Here is a 20,120-nt window from a genome sequence, read left to right on the forward strand (position 1 = left end):
TGCCTCCAGACTGGGGCTCTGTGGCCTATGACCAGGTCAGGAATGACAACAGGAGGGAAACAAACACAAACCTGAACGCCTCATCTGCAGTATGTAATAATTTCCCTTTGGCTGCTCCAGTGGCCCCTGGGCACTTCAGCTTGCTGTCAGAGTCCAGCAGCCTCTTGTTATTTCGTACGAGAGAGGGCTGTGCTAAGCAGGTGTCAGGAGATTGTTCCTTCAAAGCACAAGGTAAAGCAATGCCTCTCCAAGCAGCAATTGTGAATACATTACTCCTCTCTTATGCTCACAGTGCTTAGACCCTGACCCCTATCACTGGCACTGAGCCCAGGCAAGGACGTACTGCGGTGCAGCCAGGCATGTCACCCCCTTTGCTGCAGCCAAGCCATAGTATTAAACCACATCCATCAGCCACATCTTGGGTATGTGAACATGGGCATCCTCCTGAGGAAGGGATGAAAGCCAGGCACTTCACATGAGTGATGGCCAGGACATTCAGACATGCCGCACCTCCCTACTGCTCCTCCTCCCTCTCCTTGCCTCTTCATATCCTTCTCTCCCTCCTTTCTTCTGCACCCCACTCTTTCTCTCATCTTTTCTCCCTTGCTCCTCCTTTTGCCTTTCCTTTCCCTCCATCTCTCCATTTTTTGTTTTAATTCCATCACTCATTTCTCTCCCCCTTCACTCTTTCTGCATTCCTCCATTCCCCTCCCTCCTCGTCCCTCCAATCCCCTGCCTGCCTCTCCCAGTGTCAAATGCTCTGAAGCGGACTACAACACAAACACAGATGTTGTGCACCACATTATAAGGCAGTGTTTTATCTGCCGTGACAGCTCTGGTGCAGGAGAAATCAAATATACAGCTCAGGAAGCAAGCATTGCTTTTAATAAACTGCCAGCATGAGTGGAAGGTATAAAAGAGCTGCTTTGCTTACTGAGGACATATTGATGGGAGCAGGATCCTTCAGGCATCAGCCACTATTATGCAGCTCACGCAAGCTGAGGAATCAGTATCGCTGCGGTTATCAGCAGCTGTCAAAGCCAATTACCCCCAGGAATGAGGCGCTCTGTGCAGGCAGGGCTGGGCTGTGCTGACTGCAGGCGCCACAGACATCTCGCTTTCCATTCTCTCAGAGCTGTTTGTTAGGATAAACACATCCATCTGAATGCAACAGTGCTGTAAGACTCATCACGTCAGCACACATTTACTGGCTGCCACACGGCACCCCACAGTGCAGGAGGAGAAGCAGCCAACTGTACCCAACAGGGACTGGCCAGTTACCCCAGGAGGAGGGGATAGCACTTGAAACTGGCAACTTTAAGGTCAGAGGCTCCACCTGTCCTCAAGACAATTTCCCTTCCAGCAGAAAAATCTTGCACCTTGGCGAGTAGGGATGCTGAAGAAACAGTACCCATCCCACTGGGAACCGGAAGCCCCACAGACTGCTTTAAAATACAGGAGTCAAACCTAAAGCCAAACTCACACCAATGCAGTTTCATGACTGACCTCAGAGCACTCAAAGACATCAAGAGCACACAAAGACCACGTATTACGGCACAACAGTTTGAAGAAACCACACATCGCTCACAGCACCATGCAACTGCCATTTATTTTTATATCTGGTGAAAAGTGCACGATCAATACTGATGCCTGTGTGGTAATGTTTACTACTTGTCTCACCTCAGATAACTCACATAACCAGCAGCAGTTGGGGTTAGTTAGCACCTGGCTGTACTTTGCTCTACAGTTCTTCACTTTCCAAATGTTTCCTCGTGTAGCTAAATTAGCACTGCTTGACACTGTTCAATACAGATAAAGTGCTGCATCAAGACCACCACTAGCACTATGATATCAGCTACTGCATAGCAGCTCTAGGACTTTTGATCTAGACTTGGCCACATAGGAGAGATGGAAATCACTGAAAATGTGACAGGCTGCTTGGAACATGGCAGCTTTTCATTACCACTGCTTCTTTCAGTACCCACAGAAACTAGCCGTAGCTGTCGTCAGCCGAGAGCATCCTCTAGGGGCAGCAACAGTAAAATCAGGTTTGTTCAAACACCAAGCACTAAGGATGGTACTCCTTTCTGCCTGTCCAAATCCAAATCCAAATTTGAGCTGCTTTATGATATAGTAAATGTGTTGTAAGAACTAGTTAATCCTGTGTTGATACGCTCCCTTCAGTATGTTGCAATAGGCTGACATAATCTGTCACACATACACACAATGTGATGCATGGATATTTATACAACACCCCATCTCATCTGCTCACAATTGTGTTTTGTGGTGTGAGAGAGAAATAATGATAGTTACAAAATGGCTCCTGTTATTCCCCTGTGGAGACACAGCCGCATTATTCCCCCTCACCAAGTTTATTTACTAAATCTGGAGTGCGCTCCTGAGAGACCGTGAGAGATCGCAGCTTGCAAGCAGTATTTATGGCTGCTCTAGCCCACAGATCGACACTACGGCAGTGACACTAAAACCACATCTGTATCAGCTGTCTGACTGCACTGCCCCTAGCAAAGGGCAAGTCAAACTGAATTCTGCTCTTTGTAATTTAAAAAAGGTCCAGGAGAGCCTCTTTTCTTCCATTACTTGATACTCAGCTCTGCTTCCCAGAATTCCAACCACAGAGAGACAGATGTAAACACAGTAATTGACCTAAACCACTATTTTCCAGCACATTAACCTCAGTGTCTCCCCCAAACCATTTCCTGAGAAAAAAGCAGCCAAATAAAATGCACTGGTGCGATTTATATGGAAAGACATGGGTGGTGGTAATATCAGAAAATCATCCCCTCCGTTTAATTGTCACGTTTGCTCCCACCACATCAATAAAGCTGTACTTGAGATAAATCTCAACTGCAACAAAAATAATAATTATGCTATCAAGAGAAACAGAAATACTTTAAAGTTTAAATTATTTCTTTCCTCTCAACCATCAGCCAAAAATAAGCAATTTGGAGGACGAGAACTGATTGGGGAAGCTCCTCTCCAGGTCCTTCACCACACCAGCACTGATCAATATTATTTTAATCTTTAAAGGTCTTTTTATGAAATGCAATAATCCTTCATTAAAAATGCAATCTGCGCTTCAGTGGAAGGGTAGCGTAAATGATTCATGGTTTGATATCTCTGCTGTATAATCGGCCCCTCTGGGGAGTAGGCCCACACTGCTTGCATTAAAACCACTTACAGCTGCTATGGCAGCCCAGCACTGCACAAAACAGGGGTGTTACAGAAAAGCATGCAAGAACTATTTAACTCATCTCATCATTGTAAATGGAGTCATTATAATCACAAAAGGATCTCTATTACAAAAATACAAACAATGTAGTTTTTCAGCAGCCTAACTGTGTGTACTACTGTCCTATTATCCGATTCGGCCACCATGGTGTTTATTGTCAGAGAAGACCAGGCTGTGCGCCTCCCTCCGATCTGAGACAAGAGGTAGACCATAATCCAGACGGTGCCACCTGATGCTGTGTGACGAAGAGATTTGAGCTGACCAGTAAATGCATGCCAACTCTTACTTACGGGTCTACGGTCATACAAAGAGGTGTCTCTATACTATGTTGTTATTGTTATTAGTCTTTATTGCACTGATCCCTTTGTCCAAAGAGATTCATCCTTTTAGATGACTGACCACATTTGTGCCTCTGCATGTGTACATGTGCACCCTCACACAGACCATACATGTGAAAAGAACAAAAAAAAAAAAAAACAACAAAGATAAATGCTATGTTAAAGGTCAAGCCAGGAATAAAATGAGAAGGTCAGACATCATCAGTGCATCACACAGCTACACAATCCATCATTCCCATTAGCCATTCCAGCTGCTCTGGCTAATTGTCCCCCTCCCTAGTTCTGTACTATAGCTCCCTTCCTCTGTCCTCACAGACCATAAGAGGGCTGCCTCCTCCATCCTCCTCACAGATCCTATGTGCTTCTTTCTCACCATGGTGCAGGGATCAGGCCACTTAAGCACACATAGAGACACACACACACACACACACACACACACACGCACAGAGACACCGATGCAACTGCAGTAGCAGCAGATGTGGAGTACAATGGAAATGCAGTGTACAATAAATTACCCAGGTGCCCTGCCCAACCTCCAGAGTGTGACTGCCTGGAGAACACAGTTCCAGCGCTTAAGTGGCACACACTGGTGTTTTACTTGCTTATTTTATATTGCATTTTTAATGCTGACTAACATGCTTTGACCTGAGCTCTTCAACCATTTACTGATGAAATATGATTCTTCACTGAATAAGTGTTTCTGTTTGCTTGGAGACGGAAAAAGGCATTAAATCAACACTAATAAAAACAGGTTTCCTTACCATGGTAGGGTGTAATAAAGTGGGCTTATCTACTGCCTGCTCCAGGCTTACCACAGACAGTATTCAATATCCTTTCCTCTTATCACTTAGAACAATAAAGGCTTTTTATCCTTCCATCCACACCCCCCACCACCACCAAGAGGGCTAATGAAGATGAAAATACAGCACGTAGGCAGAGATAAATCCCCCTACCCTCACCAGGATAATAAACACACATTACAGAGGGGAGCAAAGAGGCCACACCAATCCTTTCTACCTCCCGGCCCCCTCCTTCATGTCCCGGAGGAACGACAGGGTGGATCCAGGCATCAACGCTTGACGGCTCTCCCCCCACCCTCCTTTCATCCCGTTTGTCCTTCACAGGAGGCACTGACGTGACCAACAGCGTGTTTGATGCAGGGGCTGTGCCAGGCTCATCGGAGCCGCATTACCAAGTCAAATCAGGCGGCGCTGCAGTGGCGGAACCCACCATTCCAACCAGTATGCTCATTTTGGCTGGAGGTCATTAGCAGCTGCATGTCATGCTTTTTGTGGTTGGGGGGGGGGGGGGGGGGGGTGTCACATGATGCAGTGTCAAAAAAAGCATTTGTGCCTCATGTGTCCAATGTGTTATGAGAGTTTGTGCGGCTGATTTTTATCTCAGGAGCTTGCTGTAATCACAGCGTCATTTCCTCCTTTCACGTGTCACTAGGGATTAAAGCTCGCCTGTCGTCTGGAGGGCTTTGTGAAGCTTGCCTTGTTCATTGTCTCTCTCCATCTCTCGCTCCTTCCTGCCTCTCTTCTTTCACCCACACCTTACTGCTGCCTTTCATCACCACCATAACAGCCCTCCACATTTACACAGCAGCTGAGCATCAAAACAAAAAAATAAAAATAAAGATGTTGTTAGTCTCCTTTGGTTTCTGTGGACTGAAAGAGGTGGATAATAACCTGCAAAGCGGCAGAGAAAATAAACAAACATATTGTTAAACATGAAATTTGTAAAACATTGTGTTTACCACAGGAGGTACCTTCTTATTGTCACACTTACTGGTTAATTGAGTTTATAACTCATGGATTCTTGAGCTTGGCACAAACAACCTGAGGAAGGGGAGGGAAGACTACCTCATCAGGGAAAAATTTCAATTCACTCTCTTCTCTGACAAAAGCCAATGACCACATTATATCCCTGCTCACTATCAGTTCACGACAAAACAGAGCACATGCACGGCTGCCAAACAAGGGCTTGTCCTGCATGGTCAGCGACCAATGTTCAGGGAAACATATGACTGACTAGACCCACCCCAGTTCCTTAAGGCATTAATTCTTGGCAACAGAGACAATCCATTTAGCAGTTTCATTACAGAGTTAAACATTAATTCAGAAACAACATCTCAATGTTTATACATTATGACATCATTTACAACAAAACAAAGCAAAATAAAAAAGTAGCTACAAGAAGATGCACCTTGATCTCTGATAGATCTTGTGTTCAAGGGAAATAAAAGGATTAGATCACAGTTAAAAATAAACAGAGCACAGACTGCAATTAAAAGTACTTCAGAAGAAATTATATAAAATAAAATCTTGCGTATTAGATGTTAGCAAGAGCCATCTCCATCAATTAACAATGCGTTGACATAACATCTACATATAAATTCATCTTCTTTTCAATACAGACAATGGATTATCGTCAAAAATGTGATCGTATTGATTTTTTTTTAGCATGTGACACCAAACCTAGAAATCCAGGTATTTTTCACAAGAATAGAAGTCCAATATACTTGTGAGTATATTTTGTACCCAGATGCATAACTCAAAGCTATTCAGAGCGACTGTGCAGGAGCCAACTGAGTTCACCAAGCACAGTGTGACTGCAAAACGTGGCCATTGCAGGTATTGGTACTGTAGCCTTCAAAGGCTTCAAAGAAACCTTTAGACAACAAAATGCCAATGACAAACTTCAGTGCCATGAGAAGGGTCTGATCCAACCAATCGATGCAAAGATCAATGAAGAGTGGCACTCTGTTGAGATCAGCAGGAGACCAGGAGGCACTTAAACAAAAGCACAGGCACTCATCTAAATCAAATAAACTGTGTCCCCCTGCTCACTTATTACACTGGACATGTAGACACCAGCAAGCCTTAAGAGTCCTCACCAGTTCAATGGCTTTGCTCATGATTTCACAGAAAACATGAAAAAAGTCAGGCCAGTAAGCAAAGTAAACTGAGGATGTTTCTGGACCGTTAATGTCCCACAGAAGTTCATGTTAGAACCATCATTTGGGCTTAACACTGCTTCTGCCCTTCTCCTTGGAAAAGCCCAGCAGTGTTCTCAGCTTTGCACTTCCAGAACCTTCTCGCTGATGTCGTGATGAACTGTAACTCATGTACTACTGCCATGGCATCATCAATTTTACATCATTAATGCACAAGAAACCTGTCACCAAGAACTCTATTTTAATACAAAATCCTCATTTTCATTTAAAAAACATTATTAATGTTACACTATAGGATGTTAATCATTTTACAGTCTACCTAATGCATCTGCCTTCACAGTTCCACACATCAAGTGCAATAAAACCGGAAAGTACAATTAGAAACTGCTTAGCGAACACTTACATGCCACACCCTTAAACCGCTACAGATAAAATGATTACTGCTCATAACTGTAATTTGGAAGCACAAGATAAAAAGGGTTATCTTGTATATAGAGGAAACTGAAAATTTAAATGGTTACTTTTACAAGTTTATACAGAAAAAAACAGGAGTAATGCACTGGAGGAAGAAAAAAAAAACACTATCACAAAGAACATACTGGAAAAGTTCCACTGTGTTGCACAAAAAAAAAAAAAAAAGAAAATTCTTCTCCACTCATAAAGCATCACAAGACAGAGTTAAAAGAGCTAAGAAACCAACAAAGAGAGAACCGGTGCCAATTAGCACATAATTCAAGAGAGGTCTGTATATAATGGGCTGAAACAACAGCTGATTTGTCAATTACTGGAACAGCCCATCCTTCTTAAGTGTGAGCTACTCAGAATGTAACAAACAAGACTAATTCAAAGCCAAAGCATCTCAAGAAAAAGCCCACACAGTCCTACAAGTTGCTCTGCCCCTGCACTGACATTGTTCATATAACAAACCACCAAAGCAATGTGTTAAGTCTCAACTGGCATTTTTAATATAATACAGACCAATAAGCTGCAATTATTTCTGCCTAAGATGCCCAAATGGTCAATAATGGCCAATACATATCCCACTTTCTAACCTGGACAGACATTTACAATAAACATCAAAAGCCACTCATGTATTATGTTATGAAAACAGCATAACTGAATTTCAGTAAGTAACTTGCAGGAATGTACTAATGAAGGCTAGACAGGCATCAAAATTAACAACTATAAAATGTATGTAACAAAATAACTGTGGATGGGAGGTTTTCCCTTAAAGGTTCAGTGTTTCCTTTACAAATATATCTTAGCACAAGGGCTGAGAAGCAATGGAGGAGCATATTGTAATCCATCATCTGTACAAGTAAAATTCTTCATAAACTAATTTTTCTTTATTTTTTTGCAAACAACTTCTGGACATTTTTAGTGTCTTTATTACAATGTATGCAATTAATAATTTTTGATTAAGGTTAATAAGTATTTTTGTTTTTGGCACCTAAGCAAGACACCACCACTAAACACACACAGCAGCAGGGAAGCCCAAAGGTCACAGCTATTTATAAAAAGATAAAAAGAAAAAAAACCCATGCACCAACATTCCAGGACATCGGTCTGGGTGTCACCCAAGCAGTCTGATTTCCTCTAGAATTGCTTTTGTGATAACGACAGTAAGATTTCAATTACAGCCAACAATGCAACACTAGCAGAGCAGCAAAAACAAGGAGTGCGCTTTCATTTCCAACCTCCATCTGACACCACTGCCTTAGCTTTCAAAATAATTGAAAGGACAAATGTGAATAGAAGGGCTTTGTAAATGATAAGTCAGGAGAATCAGTCAGGAAAATAACAGAGTTACAGGAAGGACGTCACTTCCGGTTCATTTCTATCCAGCTTCAGAAAAACCGTATCCTTTCCTGTTATGTTAAACATGCCAGATGCAAGGTTTGCTGCAGCTCTAACATTAACTTCTGTTTTTTGCTGATCATTTCCACATGTTCAGTTTAAGAACCTTGAAGATAATTACACAAATGAGAAGAGAGTGTAGTGCAACCTTGTGGTGCAGGTACAAACATAGAAAATTGACATTATTCACATTTAAAGAAGACCAGTTTGACATTCACAGAACAGAAGATCCCCTGCTTCATTTCTTTGATATTTATTTTGTGGGAAAGTTAAAGAAAAGAAAAGAAAAAAAAAAAGGATATTCTATGAGATGACAGCAGATCTGTTCAAAAGAAAATGTCATCAACCAAAAATAAGATCAAAACAACAGTGGTTCATTAAAAATCCAGAACAGTTTTAGGACAAGCAAACCCACAAGTCACAATGCTGTAGAAATGAGTTGTGAGCTTTTCCAAGTACTAATACAGAGTTACAGTAAGCAGGTTCAGTGAAAGACGCACTGTTTACTTTCCTAAAGCACTGCTGTATTTCCTTGGAGACTAAATAAATTGCAGAAAGCCGCTGATTTGTAACACACTGATCCATTTGATTGGGCTGCAGCAGCTCTCTTTTTCCTCACCCCCTCCCCCAGACTGCCAGTCTATTGTAAAAGCCAGTAGACTTAAATGTGCTGCTACTGCTACAGTATAGACTGCTTCTAGATTTACTTTAAAACATCACTTCTACCCATAATGTATATTTAGATGCCCTCTGTCTATAACATGTGACATGCGTCAGTCAAAATGTGTAGCCTGCTCCTCAGTGTGCAGCTATCAATTATAAGCGCAACATCATGGACCACCCACTGTGATCTCAGAAAAAATTTCCCCAGGATTCTCAATATTCGAAAAAAAAAGCCCCCTTACATGGCTCCTGTAGAGCACCCAGCATTTCCTTTATACGTTCAAGTGTTTAGGTCATGGAAAGAAAAACCAAGCGCCTGAAGATGAGGGAGGGAGCTACAATGCCATCAGTTTAATCTTGCCTTTGCCTTCACACTGCTGCCAGTCTCGCTACACCCCTTTTCCTGAAGGCACACAAGAGTGCTCCGCAATCTAACCACCCAAGCAAATAAAAGAATCTGGAACAACTAGATGTTCTTTGAGTAAATCAGGCAGCCGTCTCCGGGAGGGCATCATCTAAAGATTGTACCATTCACCAGAAGCCAAAGCATAAACCGTTCCAGGAAAAAGTGGAAGGCTGCCTGTGCCATAAACAAGTATCTTTAATCATTTCCACAATGGGTTAATAAGCATTGGCATTTGTGACAAAATTGCCAACTTTTACTAAAGAAAAGCAAACATTTTGGGACACTGAACAATTCTTACCCTAAACAGACAGCCTTGCTAGGCCATTAACAGCTGGAAAATCCAATTCAATGTGCTATACTGTTAATTGTTTGAGGTGTCATAAAAACTATCTCAGAGTGCAAACTACGAGAGGACCCAGGACATGCTTTGGTTTTGCTTTTGAATAACCACTCTGAAAAACAGGTCTCTGGCAAATCCTCTACACTGACTGCCAAAGCGGCACTGCCTCCTATCTGGATGACGACGTGAAGCAATTCGATGAAAAGTCAGATATATTCATTCTAAAGTACTGGAGATATGACGCTCCCTACTGAAGATAACTTGATATCAGTAAACGCTAAGCATGCGCAAATTACAGCCATTACAGCAAATGAAAGTATGCTTGGATGAGAAAGCAAATATATATTTCAGAAATGCAAAGCCAAGGAATCAATTTCCATAATGTAGTCCTTAAATATCTTCCGATGCTCCCCAATACAAACAATACTAAGCTTTGTCAGAATCCCTTAGATGGCAGTTCTGCTAAGGAAGGGTTTTAATATCCATTGCAGCACCCTGGTGGTCATCTTGTGACCTCCTTCATGTCCTTGATCCTTGATCCAAATTGGATCAATTCTTCTTGACAGTTCAAAATTTCCCAAAGTGATAGGAAATAACTAACATATACAAGGATGGAAATGTCACAATATTTATAAAACATGCCTTGAAAGAGTAATTCAGGGTTAAAAAACATAATGGTATGAGTGAAACTTAGGATAATGTTGAAACTCAGAGGAGCACTTTTCAACTAATAATGTAGCACATTTTACTTCTGAATTACAGTAACAGTAATGATAATTATATTTACTTTATAATATCTTAGTGACAACAAAGACTGACTCATCACTCTCAAACAAAAATACTGGACAGTTTAATTATGAAATGTGATATTACCAAGACTAGAAAAAATTTAAATTAAATACTACATTGAATATTAATAAGCAATTCCTGGGTCCCATCAAAATTACACAACAGAGAAGATCCCTACCATATCATCTGGATCGAAGTTGTGCCAGAGACCGATGCAAACATATATAACAGATATGTGTTGACATATTAAATTCTAAGATGTAGGTAAATGGCAGGCAAGCCCAGAATTCTCACTCTTTAATGGTGATGGAGGGTAAAATTAGCAAGACAACCCAAGTGTAATACCCAGTTTTGAAAGCCATATATACTGCACAAAAATACTGGTTCAAAAACATCAAAAACAGAGCCTGGTCTAACCAATCCACAAAAAAATTACAGCACAGAAGTTCGAAAGCATGTTTAAACTCTTCCAAAAAACCTAACTGAAAAGGAATCCCCAGGAGTCGGCACACTGCTGCCATCCAAGTAAAATGTGCCCCTTACTATACTGGGAAATTTTTAACAATCCAGGATCACAATTTTAGCCAACTGGAGAAGGTGTTGGTACTTTCTTGGAACAAACTGTCTTATGAAACACTAGGCAGGAAATAGAACTAATGAAATAAGCGGCCTTCTCTAATAATCCACGCCTCTATGCTAAGGAAAGAATACAAGGTCACAAATCAATCATAACTAAAGTAAAAACTTTTGTTGTAAAGGTAATGTCTAAACCTGCAATGCTACTGCCTGCACATTTAAAATCAGTAACTTATAGCCCACTCAGAGCTGGGACTTCCTGTAGTAATACAAGCAGATATGTGAACAATGCACCCGACTGCTAAGCAATCACAGTCACAATCACAAAATCCACATAAGCAACACACAAGGGCCCACAAAGGGGCACAGGTGCTCCGAGGGGTAGCAGGGAGCACAGTGTGAAGAGCTCAGTCATGTAATCTGAAGGCTGTCAGTCTGAATCCCCACTCTTGCTCCAAGACCCATGATCAAGGTAATTACCCTGAACGAAAACAATAAGAATACTCTGCTGTATAAACTGGTATATTTATACAAAAATCAAACCTCCTTGTCCTTCCACAGCCACTCATTTCTTTTCACTCTCATCTACTAATCCCAAAGAGATCTAGCCTTGTATAGCCCTCATTTTTAACTACAGTAAGCGCAAAAAACTATGTGTAAAAAAATGACTCGTAAGCAAAAAATGTACAAGTTTTTTTTTTTTTTTTTTAACCTGACCTGTAAAATGATTAAATTCATGTGCTGGCTTCCTGGGGTTAAGTGTATGACCCAAATACTGTTCCATAAGTATCCCATTTAATTTCCAATTTTCCACCAGTTGTTTAAAACCCAGGGGGGGCACCTGGCCAAAAACCGGTATTACTCAAACAAGTGAGCGAACACTGGCAAATGCACACAACAGTCTATACTTAACTACACTTTCACAAGTTGTTTTAATGCATTTACATTTATTCGTTTACCAGACACTTTCTCCAAAGTGATGTATATCTCCAAGAAATATACAAACAGCACATAACATCAACAGGAGGACAAATTTGGATGCAGACTTGATTCTTGAGTACAATCAATTTTTCGCATACCACCATATAAACCAGTATGCATTACATGAGCAGCTGCATATAGGCTTTTTTTTTTTTTTTTAAATGATTAAACAGATAAATGTAAATGTTGTTGTTGTGTATGTTATCAGGAAGATCACAGGAAAAGTGAGTCTAAAAGAGGTGAGTGCTGAGACCTTTCTAAAATGTCAAGTTGCAAAATCTATAAGATTTACACTGCAAGGTCAGCAGCTGTGACGATACGTGTCTCTAAGTAAAGGGTTAACTGAGAATTGCAGAATTAAGAATTTAATTTGGCTTTAAATTCTTTACTTTTTAGTTTTAATCACATGAAACTATTTAAAGCTGTACAACTAGCAACCAGTGCGTGCGGCAAGCCTCTATTTACATAACAGCTAATACCACTAATACTAGTACATAATACTTTCTGTAACTTTGCACCGTTTTCAAACCCACAGACCTCTGTAGGCACACAGTTCAGTTTTATGCATCCAACTGAATTTGGCACAACAAATTTTTCACTCAATACACCTCTGTTGTCTTCTGTACTTTAACACACAAAGGACTGTGTAGATTTAAAGACGCTAATGTGCACCAAACGCTTTCAGTAATATTAGCATAGAGGACAACTGACCTTGGTTTTTTTCCCCTCTTATACAGCCATGGGAGTTTTGTTTCCTCTCCAGGCAGTGCTTTTTGTTTTCCCCCCAACACTTAACTTGTGATTTCACTAATGACAGCTGTTATCAGTAATGCTGCTGGCGCTATTTCTCCTTGCACATTCTTTTGCACATCTTAGTCAGTCATTCTGAAGTCTCCATGTTAGAACGTACAATACATAAAAGTGCATGTAATTTAAATGGAACTACAAGATACCAGTGAGGGTTACTATCATTATTTTCATACAACCTCATATCTGTGAGAAGTAGCAAATACCATGTATGTACTTCTCTAGGTCGCAGTCCTGCCAATCCACTTTGCACGCTGATAACGCTACAGAACTATGGAGGGCTTATGGGGCTACTAACAATATTTCTCCTACATTTATTCAGTAAACAGAGGAGTGCTTTCAAAAAAAAAAAGAAAAACAACAAAAAACTTATTTCCACTGCACTTCATTTGCCTTTTATTTAACTACATTCAGCCCTTTAATGAACTTGTTTGGTAACATACACAGTGTAATTTTCTATATTAAGTTCCTTTCATTTCCACTTCCGAAAATCCTTTCTATACATTAGAGAAAATACAAAGGTAATATTTTCAAGTGGAACACAGCTGATGTTTTCTAAAGAAAAATGGAAGCTGTGGCTCACTGGTAGGTGAAATACTGATTAAATAAAAATCAACTGAAAACTTGTCTTTCGGTAAAATTACTGTGTAGAAAGAGAATGTCAGCCACCGTTTCAATGAGTGGCATTTTCTTTCTTAAGAAACAAAACCCGTTGTCTTTCTTCTTGAAGTACTAGTCACTGACATTGACAATACAAAGCAAGCTATTTGAGCCAAGAGAAATACAAAGAAAAAAAGTGTTCCATCAGTCAGAATAGAAGATCAAACTCTTCATCATTGATTACCTAGTTACTCCACAGCTAGCTGAATCCAAAACGCAAAAAACATAAAATAAATAATAAAAATAAAAAAAAACACAAGGGCAAGCCCATTACACGTACATTACAAGCATAGAAAATCCATTCCTACTGGCCTACAACAGAAGCTTTTGTGGTGCAACACTTACAGGTGAGACTTCAGCAAAGATAAAATAAATAACTTGCCACTGCAACCAGAAACTGAGCACCTTTTTGAGAGCAGTTCACAAGATTCCAACTTCACACAACACCTTAGAATAAACAGCTATGAACAACCATAAGAGTCATTCCTACCTCAATGCAAGCTGCTTTCAATCAAAAATGCAGACAGTATGTTCACCTCTTACATAACAGGGCCTTGTACAAATCAACCTATCAGATGTTTTGGGACACAGATACACACTTGGTGTCTCATACACAAAAGGTTTTTGTCCCTCAGTAGTATCAACATGGCTTTTTTCTGGCTAGATCTAGTGTATTAACCACTACATTACCCGGAAAAAAAACCAGTAGTGTACAAGCACAGTCTGAATGACAGTGGCATCTCTTAAAAAAAGGCCATTGGGTAGAGATAGATAGTGCTTCAAGCAGTCTATTAATGTGGACAGACTTCTATGACAAAAAAAAAAAATAATAATTTAAAAAAATCACCTACTGTATATACTTCCTTATTCCCATTGCATTAGCAATGTCAGCAAATCACAACTGTTGAAAAGGGTAAATAAGTAAAGTGAAATTGCAGAATCAACACTAACTTTAAAAATTAAACTCAAAACATATAAATATTAATTCAATTATTAAAATCAAACAGCTTTTATATACTTCACTATCCTTATACTAGAACAAAAGCCTTCATCTCACCATCTAATAAAGGGTATCTAAAGTATAACATTAATAAGATAGTTTCTCTGTAGAGTGAAAGACATTATGATAAAAGGATAGACGATAACTGCATGTGTCTCCTAAAAAAAAGTTGGAACGGCCATGCAAAATGCACTGGGAAAAGCAATCATGCACAAAAATACCTTTTTTTCAGTATCCAGTGCTTTTTTCCCCCCTTGGTAGGAACTAACGGTAAGTTGATCACCCCAAAAACAGGAATTCAATTATCAGGAACAGATTAACTTATGTAAGGGTTGGCTGTAATTCTTCAACAAAAACACTTTTTATTAACAACCAGTGAAACTGCCAACACCAATAATAGTACATGTATTGAAATTATGGCTGACAAAGTGTATGCATTGATATGGTACAGTTATGGAAAACATTTATGCTTTTGATCCGCCCATCCCCATGACGAGTCTATGAAATCCTTTTTCATAAAACCAGCACCTTTATTGCTCCATCGGGGGAGATGGAATGTACAATTCCAACACAAATCCACGTAGGTTTTTTGTATGTACACCTTCTCCTTGAACATGCTGGTAATGCCTGTTCTCAACCAAATACTGGAATAAGAAATAAATCTCATTTTTTGCATATGGTAAACCACTGAGGACAGGCAAGCTGTGACAGAGGGGAAGTGGAAAGTGCTTGAAAAAGTTGGTACATGAATCCAAAGACTATCTTATGAATTTACAATGATGGAGGCCTTTACTAGTTTGACAATGAAAAGAAACATAACGATTTTTAACTTAAAAGAGCTATACCCGTCTGTCACCAAATGCATTTAATTATTATATTTTTGTATTTCAATGCAACACCTTCAAAAGCCCAAGTCATAAGTGGCTCAACAATTAAAAAAAATTAATGAAATCTGCAAAGGAGGTATCTGGCTTTTTTTTTTTTTTTTTTTAAACAGCAGAGCAAATATGATGTTCAATATTTCATTTTTATAATTCCAATGCATCTGTATCACCAGATCATTACATAACATCAAGCACAAAACAGAAAGTAGAATGTCTTCCGACCAAACGTGTCATTTCAAAGCTTTTTTCCCCAACCCTGCAAGTGAAGTCATGAAGCCTTGTTTCTGAATACAGTTTAAATCTGAGCTCTGGAAAGCGTGAAACAACAGCTCTGCTGACCTGCATCGCAAAGTAGTGTGGAGCAAGACCAGAGATTTAGGACAATTACAGAGGCCTTACACAACAGAAATGTTTCTCAAAGCCACAGAACTCAAAAACAAATAAGGTGCAGCAACCTTTCTAAAAATGAAAGAAAGGCAACGGAATAACAAAGAAAAACCCGTAATTTCCTCATACAGTTCTTTCCTCTACAGACTTCAGCCTCATAAACACAATTAAACTCAGCATTACATCATCTCCAGAAATACTTTGCTCATGCCCTTCAGCAAATTAAGAATGGTCACTACTAATGAATGCTAGCGACAGCATTTGTGTTTCTCTCCCGTGCTCTCTCTATGTCTGCCTCCGTCCTTCCACACCAGTCAATCCATATTAATGAAAGCAAAGAAAATTCCCTGGCGATCCAAGAAGCGCTGCTAGCAAAACAGCTTTGCTGATTGGTTTAAAAAAATAAAAACACTTACCCTTAAAACCAGACAATTATCCTTCTCGTAATGTGTCTTCCACCGAATATCAGAAACAACAGAAGGTTTGCCTGCCACCATTTATTTAAAGGTAACCAGATGCTTACTCAGCCTGTAACAGTTGTCTGCCTAGCAGGACAGAAATGGTACTTGACAAAAGACAATGCCATTTCCACACAACCATAGCATAAAACAAAGGAAAAATGAGAACTCTTCAAGCAGAGCTCTACTTAATGGATTCTGATGACGGCACTAGCGAGACAACCCTGCCAGAACAGTGTGACATAATTAAAGCTTATATGAGAAAAATTTGTTTGAGTGCTGAGACACTGATGCGATTCATTCATCTTACTTACTAAAAGGTCAAACACACACACAGGCGCACACACACACCTTGGGGCAGTGTCGCTGCATAATTAAACAACACAGCTGGAAAACCTCCCATGTTTCCAAAGCAAAGACTTACTAGACTTTTCATCTGTGTTAACACGTGCAGGTATATTAAATACTGAAACATAAAGTTAATTCTTTCCAACTCTGATCATTTTAAAAATGTGCTTAGATTTACCATTTCACTGTTGAACACCAACTTACAAAAGAACTAGGTCAGCAATTTATTTCCTCATTCTTTTAAAGGTTATGCATTTTTATTTCTAAATTAATTATTTTTGAAACCTGTGGGGTAGCTAGTGACAATATTACAAAAATGAACAGGAAAAGATTTAATTTTCCCTATGTGTTATGCAGACAAGTTGTCAGGTTAAAATCAAACTTGCTTAGCCAGATGTATTTATAATTGTGCATAGGATGCTCCGCCAAGAAAGACAAAAGGATATTGCGGTTAAATCTAAAACACTACCACCCACAAAGGAGAGCATATTTTTTCCTTTCAACCAACAAACTTTCTCATTTGCCACTAACATTTATTTGACTGTCGCAGGTCACCACTAAGTTCAATGTGAGAATGTGCATAATGTATAAACAAAACTTAACTCCATTTCTGAGAAATAGAGCTGTATACAAAGAATAGGGCTCATATTGTTGAGCTGTAAACCAGAACAAAATTCTTCTCAGGCGAGGAAAGAAAAAACAACCTGGGACTGCATACACCACAGATCAAAACAAAGTCTGTTTCCGGCCTGTTCTCCAGTCTCCACTGACATGCCATTTTCTTTACTCACTTTTGTCACAATCACACATGTGGTTTTTCATGCGTGACGTCAAAAACAACACGAAAGCCAAACTTCTCAAGCTTAAGTGTAACAAGTGGAACTTACATATACTGTGCAACAAAAACTAAGCTAAACAATCATATATTTAAAATAAGGCATTTCTAATTAAAACATTTTATACTGTAAACAACTTAATCGCCTACCTCAAGCATTTTGTTTTGAAGCAAAAAAAATCAACGCAAAATACACAAAGAACACGGTACACTGCAGTGTATGGTCCCTATTTAAGACCAAAAAGTAAGGCAATGAATATGATATACTACTATATGTATAGTATAGTACTTTTTAAATAAAATAAAATAAAAAAAACTGGGAGGGTTAGGTAAAATGAGGATGAGTCAGTAACAAGGTGCCTTATTTCTCCACACGTAGAAAATGAACAAACTCTGCCCTACCCCTATGACTGAGTATTGCTTGGGCTGTCCCACTTTGCTGGATTAGTTACATTATCATCATCAACTGAGAGCTTCAACAAGAATAAATGTGATCTTATTCTTAAACTTTATTGAGATGACCCCTTTGTCTAAGGAGCTTTAGGATGTTCCATCATCAACTTCACAATAACTTTACCCATTTATGCAGCAGGGTACTCGTTTCCTCGGTTCGGGTAAGCACCTTGATCCTGCTACTATAGCAGGAGAGGGGGTTCAAAGAGTACTTCCACATCAGAGATGGGAAAAGCTCTAACCACTACGCCACCTGCTGGCCCTGTGTGACGATTTTCGCCCACCCCCCGCCTTAGGAAAACACAGGTGAAATGCACACAGGTAGCACTAATCGGAAAGCACTAGGAGGAGGTGCTCGTTTAAACACGTACAGCCTGTGCTCTGTGTGTGTGTTCGCAGGGCGCAAAGCCCACGTTACTTTCACTTTTTCGCGACACACACGAGGCGCGGGAGGCGGTCCATCCGCGCATTTCCTCTTAACTGGCAAGAAAACACGTCTGACACTCGGTGTCCTCCACGACGCGGGGTTACGAAGCGTCCACGTGCGTACGTGCACGCGATGTGTGCGAACCCCGGCGTCGACTTCCCGCCGCGCGGCGATGTGGAGAAGGGGCCGCAGGGGCCGCGCTTCGGCCGCCGCAATGGGCGCGTGAGCGCTGCCCCCGGGCGGCGCGCGTGCACAAAAGCCGGGGAACAATGAGCGAGCGCGAGCGCGCGCGCAGCGGGACCGGACGGTTCGCTGAGACCAGCGGTTCATGTGGGAAGACGGGCACGAACCGGACGGAGGTCGGCTCAACACAACAACAACAAGGGGCAATGATAGCTGCCAGAAGATATACGCGCGCGCGCACACACACACACCCCTACAACAGCTGCTTAACAAACCCAGCAGCCGAGCTCATTATCCCGGAACACTTCATTACCCTGCTAATTACCTCCTCACTACAGCCACACACGGCTAAAGAAAAACAGTGATAAAAAAGCCCGTTGTACATTTACCCAGGACTTTTAGAAAATAATAATAAGAAAATACGCGAGTAAATAACTGAATTAAAAACACCTCACAAAGCATTAATTAAACTAAGTCTTCATTATCAGAGACAGCCGCTGAGGTAAAACCGAGCGGCTCCTTAGCCACAAAGGAAACTTGCCTGAAATGGATTGTATGTGTGCTCTTTTTGACGTGTTTATCCACCACTTGGAAGTTTACTTTATTCGTCACCTACGAGAGCCAAACGACAAAAAGCACCGAGCACACACAGCACCGAGGAGACTGTTATTGTTTTTCCAGCTCCGAATGTCACACACTCTTTTGGACTAGCTATATCATGCGAGGTATCCTGTGATTGAGCGAGAAATGGTAAAACAAGCCAAGGGGAGAAAAAAAATCTCATCTAACAATGAAAGGAAACATGAAGAAGCAGGAGCTGCTGCTTCTCATCTGACACATCTCTCTCTCTCTCACACACACACACACACACACATCCCTGTCGTGCCACAAAAAAAGCCTGGAAGATGGACGAGTTCCAGCCACACAGTGCCGTCAAAGAGCAGGACGAGTCGCCGACATCGCACTCGTAGGCTCACACTTACCTTCTCTTCTGCCTTACAACATCTGTGTTTGTGTGTTAGAGCTGCAACACAAAGCAGGCGCAGGGCACACAAAAAAAAGGAAGGGAAGTACTAAGTACCGCTAACCTCACCGAACTAGCTAGCTGGCTGGCTAACACACGAGCCGAACACTGCTTTAGCTAGCCAGCAAGTGTGGGAAGATATGGGCCACTTTGTGCTCTTTTAATAAACGTTCGCGAGCACTTCTCAGAATTTTGTTGTTTTCTCATAAATACGTAGCTTCGGAATAAGGTGTAGCTATGTGTAAATATCAACGTTGGGGGGTTTTTTCGTTCCCTCACCTCAGTCGCTAAGCCCCTCCTCCGAAAGGGGAATGGAGAAGCGCAGAAAGGTCAGCCCATTTTCCAGTATCCTGCGCCACGATTGGTCGATGTTGGGCCCTAAGAGCGGCGCTGTCGACCAATAGGCTTCGTGCATGTCGTGATTTAAAAGCTGGACTATAGTATTATCGCTGAGACTTGTGAAAGGTGTCGGGAAGCTGTCGATTTACAATGCAA

General features: G+C 40.8%; 1 protein-coding gene across 1 annotated transcript in view; it reads right to left on the bottom strand.

The window, feature by feature from the left end:
• The window catches only part of LOC108933885 (arginine-glutamic acid dipeptide repeats protein-like), a 151,525-nt gene extending 131,637 nt beyond the window's left edge, over positions 1–19,888 (bottom strand). Inside the window, exon 1 of the mRNA XM_029260115.1 lies at positions 19,585–19,888. The gene's annotated coding sequence lies outside the window, so the exon portion shown is untranslated. The remainder of the gene's footprint in view (positions 1–19,584) is intronic.
• Between the last annotated feature and the right edge of the window lie 232 nt (positions 19,889–20,120).

This window comes from Scleropages formosus, chromosome 2, assembly GCF_900964775.1.
Source record: "Scleropages formosus chromosome 2, fSclFor1.1, whole genome shotgun sequence".
Classification (NCBI taxonomy): domain Eukaryota; kingdom Metazoa; phylum Chordata; class Actinopteri; order Osteoglossiformes; family Osteoglossidae; genus Scleropages; species Scleropages formosus.